General features: G+C 40.4%; 1 non-coding gene across 1 annotated transcript; it reads right to left on the reverse strand.

The window, feature by feature from the left end:
• Nucleotides 1–6,721: 6,721 nt before the first annotated feature.
• Nucleotides 6,722–6,795, reverse strand: TRNAI-UAU (transfer RNA isoleucine (anticodon UAU)). Its single transcript has one exon. It is a non-coding gene; the product is annotated as a tRNA-Ile (tRNA).
• Between the last annotated feature and the right edge of the window lie 251 nt (nt 6,796–7,046).

Genomic DNA, 7,046 nt, shown 5'->3' on the forward strand with positions numbered 1-7,046 from the left:
AGTGGTATAGTACGACCGGACTCACTAGCATCTATATACATGCTCTTTTCCCTATAGTGAAGTAATTCTCCTTTCAAGGAAGTTCATGCTGACATCCATGCGGTTGAACCATGGTGCCCCTAGGATAGCATCCTCATCTTGGAGAGGAGAGCTTGGGGTGCTTGTCATGCTTGCTGACTAAGGTGCTTGAGATGCTTGTCAGGCTTGCTGACTAAGGTGCTTGAGGCGCTTGTCATGCTTGATGATTAAGGTGCTTGAGGGGCTTCATGACTAAGGTGCTCAAGAGGTGAGGTGTTCCAAAGTCAACACGATTGCTACAAGAAGGGGGGTGAGCCCTGAATCTAGGGGCATGAGAGAGAACACACACATACACTCACTCAAGGCAAGCCCAAGACCTAAGAGGAAACAAGGACACATGTCAAGCACCTACACATGCTGCCCTCATGTAGTGCCTAAAGCCTATTGGTTGACCTCTAAAGGAGTCCAATGGGAATTTAGTTTATTTAATTAATTCTTTAAGAATTATTCAATCCCTCTCTCTCAAAGGAGTAAGAAGGACACTTGTCCTAATGCTACCCTTATTGCTTGATATGCACAAAGTATGTGATTGGCCAGGCTTGAGGAGGTCCAATGACCATCAAAGAAGAGCTAGAAGAGGGGTTGACCCAAGCAAGGAGAGGGTGTGCTTGCCTATATACCCTCTCTCTCTCTCTCTCTCTCACACACACACACACACACACACACACACACACACACACACACACACACACACACACACACACACACACACACACACACACACATTCTCATAGTGTGTTGTGCAATAACACCATCTCCTTCTCCAAGATTGAGAAGTTGAGAACCTACACCAACAACTCTTGGCTATGAAATGCAAATCCAACCAAGAGCCATGCTCCAAAGTGCATGCTTGCCATATCCTTCATCTCCATTACTATGCTATTATGCTATGCTAAGCAACAAGAGTAATATCAAGTGAGGATTCTAGGCATTTCTCATATGTTACTTCTTCTTCCTCTTCCCTACCCTCATTCCCTATTATCGCTCTCCACCTTTGAAGGTGTTTGAGGTCTTAGGACTGAGGCTAGGGACAAGTTAATGTTTTGGTAAGAAGGTGTTTGAGGTCTTGGGACTGAGGCCAGGGACAAGTTAATGTTTTGGTAAGAATGTTAAGGACATAGTCTTGGTGCATGAATCTTTCCATCTTCATTGCACCAACGAGGTCTCAAGGATCTCTACATGGGAAATTTATAATACAAAAGCCTTTTGGAGGGGGGGACCGGCTCCAAGTAAATGTGGTCCTCAACTATTGTCAATTTCTCTAATCCTTTCTCTCTCTTCTACAAGTATTGTTCATGCCAAGCTAATTAGGTGTAATGCTCATTTTGCTACTTTTAATCAATTACTCTTATTATGCTCCTTAAAGAACCCTCTTAAAGGAAATGTTCACTATGGTTATTTAAATTCCACTACTATCCATGTCATAGTCATATTCCATTACATTACTATTCATGGAAGTAAAGTTTTGATAGTAATGTTGGTGATCTTCAAGTATTTGGCACAAAAGGTCATCATTTGGGTCATCTATGGATGTATTTGCAGCCATGTGGATAGGTGAATTTCAATCTGAATCTGCGGTTGTGTGCTTTTGCAGTGAAAGGTAGAAAACTTCTTGGGTATGTTGTGTCTGCAAATGGGATTACTGTTGATGCGAATAAAGTTTTGGGAGTAATGTTGGAAAATCGCTTAAGTCACCGAAGGAGTGTTTGTAGTTCCTTGGGCAAGTGTGATAACATAGGAGACATCTAGGGTTTTTGACTCAAATAGATATTTTATTGAATAGGCTGGCACACATTGAAAATGTCACATTATGTATGGACTTGTAATGTGACAAAGCTTATGGCATTCGGAAAATTTAGTTATCTAAAGCTCCAATAATCACACCTTTGGATTGGGGAAAAGAATTCCATGTGTTTGTGGACACATTTGATGTAGTGATTGGCAATTTTGTGATGCAGGAATTCGAAGGGAGATAGTTTCGACCAATATATTATGTCAGTAGATGATTGTCCGCTATAGTGAAGAATTACACAATGACAAAGCGTAAAGGATTCAAAATGATCTACTTAGTTAATTTTTTTATATATTACTTATTAGGTAGGTACTTTCATGTTGATCATTCCGCATTATTGTACCTAGTTCAATAGTAGAATTCGACATGTCGATTAGCCTGTTCGGTGCTACTATTACAAGAATTTGAGTTTGAATGCATCTATAGGCTTACTGTGGAACATATTGTAGCAGATTATTTGTTCTTGTTGGAAAGTGGGGAAGCATCAATTGGCGTGGATGATGAGTTTTTTGATGTTGCTCTGTACATGATGAGCATGACCAATGTAAATGGGTTGAACTTGTCAATACCTTGGAGTTGGTACGATGAGGTACTCAGATTTCATCAATGGAATAATTTTTAGCTTTGGATCAAAGGCATCGATTAGCTCTTCAAATTGGAATTTCGAGGAGATTACGAATGTTCTATACCATAGAGATGTATCAAAATTGCTGTTGTGACGTGTGTTGCCACATGAAAGTAAGGCTATTCTAGAGGAAGCTCATGTAGTTGTTGTGGATGGTGATGTGTGTTGCCACATGAAATTAAGGCTGCTCTAGAGGAAGCTCATTCAGGTGGTGTGGGTGGTCATTTTTTGAAGAATGTTACAACTGCCAAGGTGCAACAAGTAGGGTTATGGTGGTCGCCAATTAAGAGAGATGCACAAAAGCACGTATTGCGAAGAGTTGGCCAACTAGCTTTGAATTCGGATCAACATCCTCTCCACCCGATGTTATCTTTGGAGTTTAAATTCTAAAAATGGGGTTTAAACATGTATATTATGATGACCATAGAGTATTGTACAAAGTGCACAGAAGCATGAGCTTTACCTTCTAATAAAGTAGAGGTAGTGGCATGCTATTTGTATATAGATGTGTTCACTAAAATACTATGTTTGATTGAATCAATGAGTGATTCAAATACTCATTTCTTGAATAAGGTCACTTGTGAAAATATATAATTTTATTGGGTGTTGCACAAGAAATCTTCTCTGTACTACCCACAAAAAAATGGGTTGGGAGAATTAATAAACAGATTGTGTGGATCTTGAAAAGTTTGGTCAATTTGCATATGAAATATTGGGATGAGAAGCTCCCTAAGTGCAATGCATGTGGGCCTCCCAAATGGTGTTCAAAGTGGCAACACAATTAACACCGTTCAAGTTAGCTTTGGCATGTAAGCTATTACCTTGATCAAGCATGTGGTGCCTAAATTCCAAATGACCGTGATATATAGATTTCTTTTGGAAGATTCCTTGGCTATTGAGTGGACATTTTTGTTGATTTGGAAGAAAGTAGGTTATGGACTTTTTATGTGGGCCAAGAATTAAAATTTTGATGGAAAGCTCAAATAAACAAGCATGCTCGGAAAAGAGTGCTGAAGAACGGAGATTTGGTCCTAGTATTTAAAGCCAAAATGGAATTTCTTTTGGGAAAGTTAAAATTGAAATGGTTTGGTCTGTTTTAGATTTTTGAAAGAGTTGATCCGAATACATTTAAATTGACCGATCTATTAGGAAACATTCTTCGAGTCCCAATGAATGGATTCAAATGAGGAAGTATCACACAATGAAAAAAATTCTCTGTCCCTTTTTGAATCATAAAGATTTGTAGCCATTGTTAATGGTGGTTATATGATGTATTTAATGTCCACTCTGCTGGAGGATTGGGAGGTGAATTAAAATTTAGGTTTAACTTGGGTATCTATTTGCATTTCCACATTTTTTCCTTGCTATCTCACTTGCTGTTGTGCTCTCTACGCTTGCAGTTGCCATTGCTATTACCTTCTCTAGCCTCTTCATTGCGTGTTCAGCTTTGCAGCATGGTGGTGACCAATATCTCTCTCGCAAAGCAGTGTCCTTTGCAGAATGTGCATACCATTGAGGTGACATCATACTTGCATGGATTGGGGTTGCTACAATTATCCAGTATTGATTGTGAGAATGTGAAAGTACATCCACATGCGTGATCGTTGATCAAGGATCTCACTAACCATGAGATTGTCCATGTGGATGGCTATCCTTGGCCTTCTTGAGGCAAAGGTTGTATGTAGGTACTTGCACCTTCTGATGCAAGGAGTGACAATGCCCATCGTAATTGTGATGAAACAACAAATGCAAGATACAAGGTGTATCGGCTTAATGTTTTCTAAGATGTGTGCAACACGACTGCTACAAATGAATCATGGAAGTAGTGTTGTGCATGGCAAAGACATTCAAAAGTTTGAAGAGGGTAAATCTTTGATCCTCACTATGAAGGTTCAATTAGTTAATGAGCAACATAGCTGAAGCTAGGGGAATTGATACAGCCTCATCTAGGCTAACACAAATGGTGTCTAAGCTAGGGCAATTGTTGTTTTTCCTCTTCTTGTCAAATTTAGAGTGGACATATACTTCTACGTTTAGTGAATTTGGTTGCTTAAAAGGAGTTTCATACTTGTACGTTGGTAGAACAAGCAACAACTGCAATTTTGTTATTGGCTGCTCGTGTAGCTAACATGAGGACCAAATAGTGCATCAAACTTCTCCCAAAAGGTGGAGGTTAACAAAAGTGGCAGGTTTGTTGTTGACAGGTGGTGTCTTACTTGTTTGGTAGGTGCCAGGGGAGACTGCATCTTTAGTAGCATCCTCCGGCCTCCAATTAAATGCTTTGAATGTTGTTATTCCCCATGATAAGGGCAAACGGACCACGGTGGAGGTTGTGGGGTGAAATATTGCACTTCCGAGGTCATCGGCATGGACATGGGTGAGAGAATGTACGAGGACATTGCTAGACAAGGGCTCTTCGAGGAAAGTCTCAGCGGGCGCGTGTGCGTGCGTGCGCGGGGACGCGAGGGGGGGGGGGGGGGGGGGGGGGCATATGACCTGTTTATTGACAATAGCTTAGAGCCTTAGAGGCCCTTTAGCCCCAAAAAAATTCGAACTAATCTTCACAATAAGTAAAGCATTTGTTAAGAAGTGTAGGGACTATATCCCTATGACAAGGTGCAACAAAGAGGAGAGCAAGCGGTACAAGGAAGTATGTCAGAGGTGTGCAAGTAATTTTATGTTATATTGTAGTCTATGTAATAGATCTGTGCCATGCATAGAGGTAAGTCCCTTGCCAACTTATACTAAGAGCGACTGTTTAAAGAAGTAGAGAGTAGTGACAACCCATCAAATAGCTTATGGTTAACTTATTGTTATGTACCACTATGGTTTACACAATGGCTTAAATTTTTAGATCCTTCTTTAGAGTGATTAAAGAGTGGTTAAGCTTATGGTTAACTTTTTGTTATGTACCACTATGGTTTACACAATGGCTTAAATTTCTTTAACGCTTGCGGCATGCAGGACGCAGACGAGAAGTTTGATGCGTGCAAAATAGATATGGATCATCCGAGAGCAAACGGTTATGGACATAAAAGCGTTAAAGAAATAAGGTAGATGCAGAGTCTCCTTGGAATCCTGGATGAGCATAGGTGTTTTGACCTTTTCTTACATCGGGTTTGGTTCATGAACACTTTTTGCAAAAGCGTGTGTTTTCCACAACAATATTGAGTTGTATTTTTGTCTTTGTTATGATTTTGCAGAGGAGATGAAGAAGACCGTTTGGACATTCTGTGCAAAAGTGAGCTGTAACTTCAGTACAGTACCTTCCAGTACCCTTTAAAGTAGACGGAGGGATCGTTTAGGACAACCAGTTAACACCTAAAATAGGAGTTTGCATGTAGTCCTATTCCCTTGTTTTGCTTTGACTATCCCATGCTGATTCGACGATAAATTTTGTATATTTACCCCATGCTATAGTCCCTTTTTCCACATTGTATGGAAACCTTTTGTAACCTTGAGATAAATTCAGCTTATAACCTTTTAAAGCTGGTGCTAGCCTTCTCGAAAGTTGGTCCAGGCTATTCTCTTTTGTGATGTTCTTATGTGGAGCATTGTTGTTTAACATATTATTACAGTTTTTTCTCTTTCATGATGTTCTAAGACATGCTTTTCTCTTTTGCAATGTTCTTATGTGGAGCATCGTTAACATATATTTCCAGTTTTTTTTCCTTTCATGATGTCCTAAGATGGAGCATTGACGCATGTGGACTGCCTTGTCACGTGCTCGTTGGATGCACAATTTGCATCCTTGCATGCATGAACATGCCCTTCAACCTTGCACCAAATGTACTTTTGTTAGGCTTTGAATTGTCATTTGAGAAAGGGAACTTCAAAAATCTTTTGTCTCCGGTTATTAATAGCCTTGGATATTTTGGTTTTCCTTTTCCAGCTTCATCTTCAGGATATGGGAGATTGACGAGTTGAACATCGTTGGGATCCAGCAAAATGTAAGGTTTTTTTGTGGTTGCTGCTAGTATCTTTACATGCTTGAGTAAAAAAATTTATTTGCTGCCTTGTCATGTGTGCTGGCTTGTCTTGTCACATGGTTGCTTGAGTCAAGATTCACATCCTTGAGCATTTTGCACCTCATTTGGTGCCTGGAGACATCCTACGCATAGGATGTCTCTTCACTCTAACAAAATATATAACAAAACTAAGAGATAGGCAAGTTCCAAACCAACTTTGAGCTCTAGGGCAAAGGGGGCTACTTTCAATGCTAGACGTAGTCCCGGCGGGGATCGAACCCGCGACCTTCGGCTCATAAGACGAACGCTCTAACCAACTGAGCTACGGGACTGAAGGCGGCAGTTGAAGCGGCTCATTTTTTTGAGTGAAAAAGTTGAAATGGTTAACACCTCTGCAGGCTACGGTCAGAGATATATAAGATAAATGCATTGCATGAGGCACGATTACACACACACACACACACACACACACACGAAGAACGCCTGGGCACGCTCTGTATATATCTTAAGCTTGAATGAACCAGACTCGCAGCTTTGGCGAAAGAGCATATCAGTCATGACACGCCCCTCACTCTGCTTCATT

Source organism: Adiantum capillus-veneris, chromosome 5 (assembly GCF_014529385.1).
Source record: "Adiantum capillus-veneris isolate H3 chromosome 5, ASM1452938v2, whole genome shotgun sequence".
In the NCBI taxonomy this organism is placed as follows: Eukaryota; Viridiplantae; Streptophyta; class Polypodiopsida; order Polypodiales; family Pteridaceae; genus Adiantum; species Adiantum capillus-veneris.